This window comes from Triticum urartu, chromosome 1A, assembly GCF_056163025.1.
Source record: "Triticum urartu cultivar PI428250 chromosome 1A, HENAU_Tu73, whole genome shotgun sequence".
In the NCBI taxonomy this organism is placed as follows: domain Eukaryota; kingdom Viridiplantae; phylum Streptophyta; class Magnoliopsida; order Poales; family Poaceae; genus Triticum; species Triticum urartu.
The window spans coordinates 263806273-263819185 of NC_141873.1; the positions used below are offsets into that span (position 1 = coordinate 263806273).

The 12913-nt window shown below is 46.6% G+C and overlaps 1 long non-coding RNA gene and 1 pseudogene across 2 annotated transcripts; both read left to right on the forward strand.

Annotated features, from left to right (window-relative positions):
• The first annotated feature begins 7780 nt into the window (after positions 1-7780).
• Positions 7781-9298, forward strand: LOC147990796 (uncharacterized; annotated as a pseudogene).
• A 346-nt stretch (positions 9299-9644) lies between these two features.
• LOC125532579 (uncharacterized) lies at positions 9645-12342 on the forward strand. 2 transcript variants are annotated; one of them, XR_007294171.2, is made up of 5 exons: positions 9645-10080; positions 10230-10325; positions 10638-10845; positions 10938-11016; positions 12054-12342. It is a non-coding gene; the product is annotated as an uncharacterized LOC125532579 (long non-coding RNA). The 2 variants fall into 2 exon arrangements; XR_007294170.2 differs by lacking the exon at positions 10230-10325 and having other exon boundaries at positions 9652-10080.
• The last annotated feature ends 571 nt before the right edge of the window (positions 12343-12913 follow it).

Here is a 12913-nt window from a genome sequence, read left to right on the forward strand (position 1 = left end):
TATGGTTACAGTTTTGCGTAAAGCCAATTTTTCCCTACTGCAAAGGAATACATTTTATTTAACTATCATGGTGGTTGTTAAACATTGAGAGTGTATACACCCTCTCAATCCCAATTAAATATCATCATTAAAACCCAACAAAATTAATTAGAGTAACATGATGAGATTCACATGATAATCCAAGAACTAGATACTTAAGTTGTCCATAACCGGGGACACGGCTAACCATGATTAGTTTATATACTCTGTAGAGGTTTGCACACTTTTCCCCACAAGACTCGATCTCCTCCGTTGGGATTCTCGCACTACATGGTGTTTGAGAAACGGATGACCGAGACATAGTCTTTCAGAAGCACTAGCACCATACGATCGGGTAGATCGTTACACCTACTTTCCCCTACATCTTCTAGTCTACCACTGTAAAAGTTCGCACACCTTAGTCAACTATGCTAGAGCCCATAGTAGCTTGTGGCTGCACACGAAAGTTTCTAGTATGAATAATCTCATGATCCATTTGAGCCTGGGTGGCGGTCCAAAAGAAAAATAGGCAATCGCTGGAATACCCAGGTGCCTCAATCCACCCAGATGTGTATTTAAGTTGCCACCTTAGATAAACCATTAATTTAACAAACTCACATTTGTCATGGATACACTCACCCAATCCACGTCTACTAGCATAGCATGGCATAATAAGCAAACGTAGAAGTAACTCCCAGAGGTTTGATAATAACAGGTAATAGGTACTACCTCATCTACTTCCCAAACCCACAATTTAATTAGATCCTAATCATGCAATGTGTGAGGGTTGATCTAATGCAATAAAAACTGGGTAATAGGAAGTATGATCAAAGTGTTACTTGCCTTGCTGATGATCCGCAAAACCTAGCGATTCAAAGTAGCAAGCGGCGCACTCCGGGTACTCTATCGCAAACAAACAAGCATACAATAAGTACTCAACTAATGCATAGGTAAAACTCAAATAAGATATCTAACTAGAAAGTTCAACTTAAGAACTCCGGTTGGCAAAAAGAATCAAATCGAACGAAGCAACGAAAGACAAACGACAAAAGAAACAAGCTTCATTTACTAATCTGGATCTAGGTCAAATTTTACAGAGGCAAAAACTTGTTTCAGTTGGTTAAACGGAAAGAGGGTTTCGAGACAAAACTCCAGGCGCTTGAATCACGTGATTCCGATAAATGAGCGAAAAGTTATACTAGAACAAAAATCGGATCAGAAATCGCGATCAGAAAAATCGCGGAATAAATCCGAGAAAAAGAAAAATGACGGAAAGATTAACGAACGAACATTCGTTATCTGGATCTAAATGATGAACGCGTTCGTTAAAATGAACGAACGAGCGAACGCTCGCTAATTAAACTAAACCGAAAAAACCCGATCTATCTAAAAAACGGATCTAAAAAAACCGAACGAAACCCGGCGAAAACCAACAGTTTTCTAAAAAAACGGCGGCGGCGAGATCGACATCGTCGTCGGCGGCGGAGCTCCGGCGGCGGCGGCTGGGGCGGCGGGCGGCTTGGGGCTAGGGTTTGGGGGCGGCGGCGGCGGCGAGCGGCGGGGCGGCGGCGGCTTTGGGCTGGTCGGGCCCCGGGGTCGCGTTATATAAAGGCCCCGGCCAGGGAGTCCTGGCCGAAACCGGCCTGTAGTCGGTTCGCTCCTTTTTTAAAATTATTACGCGCAGAAAAACAAACAAAAGGAATACTAAACGGACTCCAAAAATCCCGAAATAAATTTTCCCCGACTTCTAAAATCAAGCCGTACAGGATGAACATTCATTTGGGGCCTAAATGCAATTTTGAAAAACACGCATGTTTCCTAAATTCAATAAAATAACAAATAAAACAAAATAAAATCTTATTTGATTTTATCATTTAAATCCTCAATATTTCTTTATTTTGGGAAAGTAATTTAATTCCCTCTCTCATATTTTGATAATAGAAATAATTGAAGATAAAAATAAATAAAATCAAATGATCCTATTTTCAAAATTTGAGAAAACTCAAATATGAAAATAACGAAATCCCCAACTCTCTCCGGGGGTCCTTGAGGTGCATAGAATTTCTAGGATCAACCCCAAAATGCAAATAAAATATGACATGCAAAGATGATCTATTGTATAACATTCCAAATTGAAAATTTGGGATGTTACAAACCTACCCCCTTAAGATGAATCTCGCCCTCGAGATTCGGGTTGGCTAGAAAATAAGTGAGGGTGGTCCTTCAGCAATTCTTTCTCTCGTTCCCAGGTGGCTTCATCCTCCGTGTGGTGGCTCCACTGAACTTTGCAAAACTTGATAACCTTGATGCGGGTGACTCGGCTGGCATACTCAAGAATCTTAACTGGTTTCTCCTCGTAGGTCAAATCACTGTCCAACTGAATTGCTTCCGGCGGCACTGTATCTCTCAGCGGTATATCAACCATCTCCGCGTGGCACTTCTTCAACTGTGAAACGTGGAACACGTCGTGAACTCCTGACAATCCTTCGAGCAATTCCAACTTATAAGCTACTTCTTCCATACACTCCAAAACCTTGTATGGTACTACAAAACGTGGTGCTAACTTTACCTTAACTCCAAAGCGCTTAACTCCCTGAAGTGGAGATACTCGAAGATAAACTCGGTCTCCGACTTCGTAAACTGTCTCCTTGCGTTTAGGATCTGTGTAGCTCTTCTGCCTAGACTGGGCTACCTTGAGCCTATCGCGAATCAATTTCACTTTCTGTTCTGACTCCTTAATCAAATCTAGTCCAAACAATTGCCAGTCTCCAACTTCATCCCACAACAATGGGGTCTTGCACCTCCTTCCATACAAGGCTTCGAAAGGGGCCATCTTCAAACTGGATTGATAACGTTGTTATAAGAGAACTCTGCGTATGGCAAATTGTCGTCCCAACTAGATCCATAATCTAGCGCACAAGCTCTCAGCATATCCTCCAAAATCTGATTGACTCTCTCGGTTTGTCCATCTATCTGCGGATGGAAAGCTGTACTGAACTCTAGCCTGTTACCCAAAGTTTCATGTAACTGATTCCAGAACTTTGAGGTAAACTGGGTTCCTCTATCTAATACAATGCTCCGTGGAACTCCATGCAGACATACGATTCTGGTCATGTATATGTTTGCCAACTTGGCACTAGTGTAGGTAGTCTTCACTGGAATGAAATGAGCTACCTTTGTCAAACGATCGACTACAACCCATATCGAGTCATAGCCTGAACGAGTTCTGGGTAATCCTGTAATAAAATCTATGCCTAACTTATCCCACTTCCATTCGGGTATCGGCAATGGCTGTAGCAATCCTGCTGGCTTCTGATGCTCTGCCTTTACTCTCTGACATACATCACAAACTGCTACATACTCCGCAATATCCTTCTTCATTCCGGTCCACCAGAAAGTATCCTTCAAATCCAAATACATCTTGGTATTTCCTGGGTGAATCAAATATGGTGAATCATGGACCTCTTGCAGAATCAACGTCCTGATCTTCGAATCATTAGGCACATAAACACGGTCTTCAAACCATAAGGTATCGTGCTCATCCTCATGAAATCCTTTAGCTTTTCCTTTGCTCATTTTCTCCTTAATAGAAGCAATATCCTTGTCAGTCCTTTGAGCTTCTCTGATCTTATCCATCAAAGTAGACTGAATCTCCAATGCTGCTACATAGCCTCTCGGGACTATCTCCAAACATAGCTCACGAAGATTTTTGGCTAACTCCCTTGGTAAATCTCCTGTCATTAGGGTGTTGACATGACTTTTACGGCTCAGCGCGTCGGCTACTACGTTAGCCTTTCCGGGGTGATAATGCAATCTCATATCATAATCCTTGATGAGCTCCAACCATCTCCTTTGCCTGAGATTCAACTCCTTCTGCGTGAAAATATACTTCAAACTCATGATCCATTTGAGCCTGGGTGGCGGTCCAAAAGAAAAACAGGCAATCGCTGGAATACCCAGGTGCCTCAATCCACCCAGATGTGTATTTAAGTTGCCACCTTAGATAAACCATTAATTTAACAAACTCACATTTGTCATGGATACACTCACCCAATCCACGTCTACTAGCATAGCATGGCATAATAAGCAAACGTAGAAGTAACTCCCAGAGGTTTGATAATAACAGGTAATAGGTACTACCTCATCTACTTCCCAAACCCACAATTTAATTAGATCCTAATCATGCAATGTGTGAGGGTTGATCTAATGCAATAAAAACTGGGTAATAGGAAGTATGATCAAAGTGTTACTTGCCTTGCTGATGATCTGCAAAACCTAGCGATTCAAAGTAGCAAGCGGCGCACTCCGGGTACTCTATCGCAAACAAACAAGCATACAATAAGTACTCAACTAATGCACAGATAAAACCCAAATAAGAGATCTAACTAGAAAGTTCAACTTAAGAACTCCAGTTGGCAAAAAGAATCAAATCGAACGAAGCAACGAAAGACAAACGGCAAAAGAAACAAGCTTCATTTACTAATCTGGATCTAGGTCAAATTTTACAGAGGCAAAAACTTGTTTCAGTTGGTTAAACGGAAAGACGGTTTCGAGATGAAACTCCAGGCGCTTGAATCGCCTGATTCCGATAAGCGAGCGAAAAATTATACTAGAACGAAAATCGGATCAGAAATCGTGATCAGAAAAATCACAGAATAAATCCGAGAAAAAGAAAAACGACGAACAGATTAACGAACAAACATTCGTTATCTGGATCTAAACAATGAATGTGTTTGTTAAAATGAACGAATGAGCGAACGCTCGCTAATTAAACTAAACCGGAAAAAACCGATCTATCTAAAAAAACGGATCTAAAGAAACCGAACGAAACCCGGCGAAAACCAACGGTTTTCTAAGAAAAACGGCGGCGGCGAGATCGACCTCGGCGGCGGCGACGGCGGGCGGCGGCGCGGCAGCGGCATCTGGGGCGGCGGGCGGCTTGGGGCGAGGGTTTGGGGGCGGCGGCGGCTCCTTTTTTTTAAAATTATTACGCGCAGAAAAACAAACAAAAGGAATACTAAACGGACTCCAAAAATCCCGAAATAAATTTCCCCGGCTTCTAAAATCAAGCCGCACAGAATGAACATTTATTTGGCACCTAAATGCAATTTTGAAAAACGCGCATTTTTCCTAAATTCAATAAAATAGCAAATAAAACCAAAAGAAAATCTTATTTGATTTTATCATTTAAATCCTCAATATTTCTTTATTTTGGGAAAGTCATTTTATTCCCTCTCTCATATTTTGATAATAGAAATAATTGAAGATAAAAATAAATAAAATCAAATGATCCTATTTTCAAAATTTGAGAAAACTCAAATATGAAAATAACGAAATCCCCAACTCTCTCTGAGGGTCCTCGAGTTGCGTAGAATTTCTAGGATCAACCCCAAAATGCCAATAAAATATGATATGCAAAGATGATCTATTGTATAACATTTCAAATTGAAAATTTGGGATGTTACAACAATATAGATCAAGTGCAGCTTTCAGAGCTTCTGCCCTTTGTTTGTTAGCTTTCATAAGAATTAAGGAATCATCCGCAAAGAGAAGATTAGTTATCGATGGGGCGTCTCTACAAACTCTTACAATGTCAAATTCTGACTTAGTATGAAGAAAATAGCGACCATTTTACTAGAGAGTCCAGAACGCAAGACGATGCTTTATATGAGCAAACCTGCTCGTACCAGGCCTGGACAAGCCTCAAAGTTGCATTTCCAGGCGTGATTCTTCGCGGATTTTGTCCATGTTTCTTCCTACTACTTCATTGGCCATAAAGGATGTTTCAGGAAAAGGTTGGGCTCACCTAGAGGCTAGAGTCCTTGGATCAAAGGAGAGGTGCTACATCAATGGAGGAGGTTTTGGGAGAGCTCTTGTATATACAACTCCAACCCTAGACGCCACCGTCATTTAATTCGACAACCATCTATTATCCATTTCTCCACATCCAGCCACCGTCCATATCAAAAAGCACTTGGAGGTTGTGCCAAGCATGCATGTCCATCGTTGCAATCTTGGAGGAAGAACGGAAGGGAGTCGCCGTCGAAAGAGCACAGCCGTGGTGCGCGGTCATGTGCCACCGCATCATTTTCACCAACACCCCTTCTCCTTCCCTCATCATGGTCTCCGTGATGGGTTGTAACAACTCTTGAACCCCCTTTGTATGTGATGTTATTTGAGTAATTATTGGCTATGGGTCAGCCAATGCATCATCTATTTATGTGTGCCTTCTCCGTGTTGATTATTTACCTTTGTGGTAACTTAGTGATTGGACGTCCGATCCATCGATGTAGTTGAAAACGTTCAACTCCCTAGGCCACACATGAAGTTGATAGATAGTTGCGCAAACCGAGAGAGCTCCGCGTGACAAGCATCGATATCCTGAGGGAACACAATTATTCTAGAGATCACGATTGTTCATATAACTTATTGCCTTCGTTCCGGTCCTTGTGGTCATGATGTCTTTCTGTTATCCACCATTGGTATGGGATGAGAACAAGGACAATTGAGTTGTCTCAAAATGGTGCGGCTTGAGAGACAATTTATGTGAGATATCGCCACCATCGGTCAATCACCATATCCTATAATGCAAGGAATAGACTTAGCAGTATGTGCTAATGGTCGAAAATCTTAACCCCAATCAGTGCCAAAGCCAAAGGAGGCCGTACCAAAACGCCAGTGTTCTCATCTAAAGCATCACATATTTCTCCGTCGTTTATTTTCTCATTTTACTTTAGTATCTTTTTTTCGTTTGTTATAGTACCTTATTTAAATTCTATCTTTTGAGATTTCCGCGTGAACTATTTTCAAACTCCTGTTTGGGCGTAAGCATAGTTCGGTAAGTCATGACACAACTGCACGGATAGTAGTGACTACCTTTTCACTCTCTGCGGGGTCGACAAAACTTACTTGTCACAAAATTGCTACATTGATGCACTTGTAGGACATCAACGGCTGGTCTGATTCTCCCGTCGATGGACAGTGGCCCTGCATTGATATTAGATAGTGGTCGTGGTGGGGCAACATAGGGGGTGTCCAGAATGGGAAGGTTGGCATGATGGATGGTAGGCTCCGATGTGGTCGTCCCTCCCATCACCGACGCAGATGGAGTTGGTCGTGGCTTTGATCCCCTCCTACTCATCCCTCTTTCCCTGAGATGGTACTTCCTGGTCTTAGATCTAACATTGTTTGAGGTAGAGCAGTCGCTGGCGACTCCACCAGTGGTTGGGGTGCCGGTTCCTTGGTTGGTCTCAGGGTTGCCTGGATGTAGGGTGGCTGCCCTGTCGTGGGGGACGTGGTGTTCGTGGGCGAAGCACGCGGCTTGGGTGTGGGCTGGCGGACACAGTCCTCGGTGTGCGATGTGGTGTCGTGGTGGTGCAACAAGCACTATGGTGTCTAGCGACACCTCGATTGATGAAGGCATGTGTGCGTAGGGATGATTATCTTGTCTGGAACCTACCAGCCGCCAACCACGATCCACAGTCTTTCGGATGCCACCGACATTTGCATCCGCTTTGTCCGCCAACCACGATCAACCGTCTTTCAGATGCCACCGACATAAACCACTATCTGCATCTGCTCCGGATGCTCCGAAGGGGAGATTTATTTATTGTTTGGTTGAAAACGATTGCCTCATGAGTCCACGCTAGTGCTCTCTCGCTCCGGCGCTCCCCTCTCGCTCAGGCGCTCCCCCTTCCCCGCCGGCAGCCACTCCGACCCCAGCGTCCACCCTCTCCCTTCTCCCCCGGGTGCTCAGATCTCCATGGCGTCCGATGGAGGCAGCCCCTCCTCGGTGTCCTCCAGGATGCAGCCCATCGTCTCAGGGCTGGGGCTCTCGGAGTCGTCGGGCTCCGCTGGATCCTCGGCGCGGGTCCGTGAGGCCACACACGATGCTGCACCTACGCCGGTGGCGGGCTCAGTGGTGCGCTGGCGCAGACCCGGCCCTTCCTACAAGGCCATGTGGTGCAGGCGCAAGGCGCTGTAGAAGTAGGCCGGGGCAGGCATATCTGGGCCTCGCTCGCGCTCGCTGTCGTCTTCCCCAGTGAGGTGGGAGGTTCCGGCGGATCTCTTTGGCCTATGCTTCAAGTGTTTCCGGGAGGGCCACCGGAGGGAAGACTGCACCTTCAAGCCTCTGTGCATTCGTTATGGGCTCGAGGGCCACATATCGATGGAGTGCAAGCGGCTGCGCAGCCCCCGTTCGGAGGAAGAGCTCCGACGTGATGCCATGGCCAAGGTGGCGCGCTCCTCTCAATAGCTGCTGCCTGCTCGGCCTGCGAACAGGCTGTCGCCGGCCGCTCGGCAGGCCTCTCCGGCGGAGAGGCCCTCGCCAGCGCCGGCCGACACCGCACCTGTGGGGCTCAGCCAGGCACTGCCAGCCACTGTAGGAGACGTTTGCATCCTTCGCCGCTCTATGAAGATCGATGACCTTGAGCGTCGGCTCAAGCTTGCGGTGGTGGCATACGTCGGCGGGTCCCGACCGCCGGTGTCATGCCTTGATGTTGCGAAGGCCATCGCGACGGAGTTGCGCATCCCGCGCCATCGCTTCTCCGTGCACAAGTACCACTAGGAGGATTTCCTTGTGGTGTTCTCATCACCTGACCTGCGAAACAAGATTCTGGCTGCGGGCTCTGTCGGCCGTGGCGCGTTCAAGCTCTACATTCGCCCATGGCTGAGACAAGCCCAGGCAGTCTCGAGGATGATGCGCACGCAAGTGGATCTCATGATCGAAGGTGTCCCTTCTCACGCCTGGACCTGGGATACAGCGACGGAAATTCTGGGCACGGCGTGCCTGGTGGAGAGTCTCGCGCTGGAAACTACCAATAGGAAGGACCTGTCTCTATTCAAGATGCGTGCTTGGTGTGTGGATCCTGACGGTGTGCCGACGGACAAGCGGATCTGGGTGCCAGAGCCGGAGGTTGATTAGGGACCGGCGACACGGATGCCGACTTCTCAGCAGCTCTTGGAGTACAAGGCACTAATCCACATTAGTCGGAACAGGGATCATGAGGGGCCGGGGACCTGGATGCGGCCGCCCAGCTCTGATGGGAGCGGCCAGAGCAGCTTGCCGGACGACTCAGGAGATTTCTCCGGTTAGGGAGAATGGAGAGTCCTGCCTTGGACGCGGGGTGTGTGCGATCACCACGGCTCGTTCAATGGTCACCACGAAGGCACGTATAGGCAGGCACTTCTGGAGCACGTCGGGCCTTCCAACTGGCGAATCCCTCCCATGGTGGTGGGCGCCACCGCTGTGCACCAGGACTGCCAGGACACCGATGCCTGACTGCAGGATGAGGCCACGCCTGCTAATACTCAGGTGCTTTTTGACCACGTGCCGGTCCCGCAACCACTTTTGTTTGAACTTAGGCAGGAGGATAAGAGCGAAACGAATCAGGAGACTGGAGCCGTTTTGGAGTTCACTGCTAGGGAAATGCTTATACATAGAATTTTACCAGTAGTATCTGTTTTGGAGCCCACGCTACTGATAATTACTAGTAGCGCTTGTTATAAAACGCGCTACTGGTACTACTTTCAGAGGGCACGCTACTGGTAAGTTTATCACGCCACACCACCCGATCAAAATACAGCGTTTGTCGTCTAACCAGCACTACTGCTAAATGAATAGCTAAAGCATAGATGAGACACCCACGCTACTACTGAGCGTGTCCACCGCCGCACCATCTAAAAAAACTCTCTCTGACGAATCTCACCCTCACCCCTCTCGGTCGAGCACCTCTCCCCCACCGCTCGATCTCCTCGCCGCCGCCGCCGCCGCCGCCACCCATGCCGGCCGGTTCCGGCAAGCTCCGGTCGCGCGCAACACGGCCCCAAGCTCCCCAAGCTCCGCCCCTCCCTCCCCTCCGTCCAGATCCGTGCTACAAGGCCTGCACACTTGCCCGCGGCTAGGGTTTCGGGCGCCCCTGTGTTCTTGCTGCCGAGTGCCCAGGTCAGCCGCCGGCCAACGAGCAGAGCCTAACCTTGAGGCCTACATGCGCTTCCTCGTTGACAGCAAGCTCATCTTCCAGATGCCTGAGAACATCGTTGACCGCATCGCCGTCCCATGCTGTGAGTCAGTGCAAGCAAACTCGTCCTTCCATGTGGTTCTGTGTAACTAGTCAATTTGTTGCTGCCTCTAGCTAGTGTGTGGCGGGTTGTGATTTCTTGCTACAGTCTATTTTTGGTCGCAATAATCCATTCATACTTCTTTCTGCTAGACTAAAATCGAATGTACAGACCAAGAGCCAGGATTCAGAGACAGGAAATTACTTGAACTTGTGAAATCCATGGTTGTTTACTTTGACCGCCTTCAGGTATGCAACAAGTAATTTGTGAATGAACAAACAATAGGGGCCTTTAGCTGTATAGTTGTATTAACAGTAACAAGTAACAGTGTGTGGTTACTCAGTTCGAACTGGAAAGCTTTAGCTCAGTAGATGTACTTTGTTTATTCTGCTTAGAACAATAAATGGCGTAACTACTTGAATCTCATAGTGGTTATGCGGCATATTATCTAACCTTTTTATGCCGTAAATTATAGTTCCCTAGGAAGGAGCCGGAACATTTCTTTCATCATTGTTGGCTCGATGCTGCCGATTGACATTTTAGTTATCTCTACCTATCAGATGTCGGCCACACAACATTGCTCTCGTCGATCTCGAAGCACGCGCCGTCGTGGCCTGCCTCCGGCTGCTTCAGCAGGCCAAGGAACCGGAATGCGCCCACACCCGGCGACCTAGGCATCTCCATCGACTGTCCGACGGTTACACCAAGACCACCTCAGCAAGCGCTGCCTCACCCGGCTTCCTCTATTCCACTCCGGCAGAGCTGATGGTAAGCCCCTCCTCTGATCCCTCTCATGCCTTGCTTTCTTGCTTACGAGCCGTGGTAAACTCTGAATTTCGTTGCTTGCTTTCTTTCTTCAGCAGGCCAAGAAACAGGGAGTGCCGACAATAGAACTTGTATGTGCAGTTTCAGTCACTGCTTGCTACTTTCAGTAGCTAAGTAAGTTCAGTTCAGTTGATTCAGTCACTGCTTATTTCTTCAGTAGCTAGATAAGTCCAATTTAGTTGTACTGCTCGTCAACTGAATTGGCCAGAAGTGAGCTTTGTTCTTGCTGCGGCCTTGCATATTTCAGACATCGAGAGTGTAGATCACAGCCTCAAAACCAACATAGTTGAGCAGTACACAAATCAAAATCAAAGAGTTTGTACTGGTAAACTCCATTTTGTAAATCAAGCATGGCAAGTTTTGTAAATGAAATTCAAAGAACTACTAGTAAAGTCAAAATCAAAGAGTTTAACATGGCAAGTTTTGTGTAGTTGAACTTCTCCATTTTGCTTTTGTCTTGCTGGAGTAGTTGTATTGAAATTCAGTTCTGTAAAACTAATGTGATGGGGCTGCTTGATCAGGAGTAATTGGAGTAGTTGTGCAAGTCAGGAGTAGGTTGAATAAATTTTTTCACTTTTCTTAATGTGATGTTGCTGCTGTACTCCCTAATTCACATTGAAATAGGAGTAGTTTCTTAATGTGATGCTGTTGTTGCTTTTACTCCAGCAGTTTTCTGTAGTTGTATTGAAATAGGAGTAGTTTCTAAATGAATCTTTTTCTTTAGTTAAAACTAAATGAAAACTTTTTCAGTTAATCAACTAGTAGACAGCTTAGAGAATCAACTGAGACTGTAGCTGCTGAAAAGAAAGTCAATGATCTAATTACTTCTTCCTCTAAAAAGCAGAAACCTGCTAAAGTTTCCCTCCCCCTTTTACAACTGTTCTGTGTTATGGTGCAACTTCATTTGTATTAAGTTATCATATAGTTGATGAGAAGTTGGATAGAGAGGCAAAAATAAATATATTTATTGTCAGACATCCAACCTGTATATTGCCATTTGTCAGTTTACTTATAGTCCACACTATTTTTATTTTATGCACAAGTACCTTTTTACACACCATCTCACTTTTGGCAATTGTGTTCTCCGTGATCATTCCTTCAGTTGACTGCAAGTACTTGGTACGGGACAATGTAATATTATGAACTTTCAGGAAGTTAGCTCGCGTGCGGCGGCTGCGGCGGCGACGGCGACATCGACATCGACGGGGCTGCGGCGGCGACGACGACATCATCGTCACGGTGGTGCGGTGGTGACTACGACATCAACACCATCAACACGGGCTTGTGGAGGCGCTGATGCCGACGACCTATATGCGTGGTATATATTGTGTGTGTGCGCGCGCACATGTGCGCGTGTGTGGGTGTGCGTGTGTTAATTATCTACATCAGATATGTATGATTGATGATTGACTGTTTGCATAACATGTACGTATTGTGAAATGCATGTCTAAGCTGAAATAGGTAGACTTTTATTTTTTTAAATCCTAATTTGTTACTAGTAGCGTGGGTGTATCATAGAAGCGCTACTGCTATTCCTTTACTAGTAGCGTGGGTGTGGAATACTAGTAGCGTGGGGCACCAGCGCTACTGGTATGTCTGTTTAGCTGTAGCATGGGGTAAAACACATGCTACTGCTAAAAATAGTTGTAGCGTCATAGCAGTAGCGTGGGAACCTACGCTACTGGTAGTCCAAAAACCCACGCTACTGGTAAGGTTTTTCCTAGTAGTGGTTGGCTAAGCTGGGCCACTTGCGACCGTGATTGACAACAGGACAGCTCTAGAAGGGTTGGTGGATCCCGAGGAGATCAGGTCGGGGACATCGATTGCAGCAGAACAGACCGTTGGTGGTTAGGTGCTGGCCAACCGTGACTCGACTCTGGTCGTGTTGGGCCAGGGCGAGGCAGATCGCGCGGACGCCACACTGGCGCACGTCCTGGCGGTGGGACCACAGGAGCGGGAGGATATGGGCCCGACGGCACCACATGTGGCTGGCCGAGGGGACCCAACATCG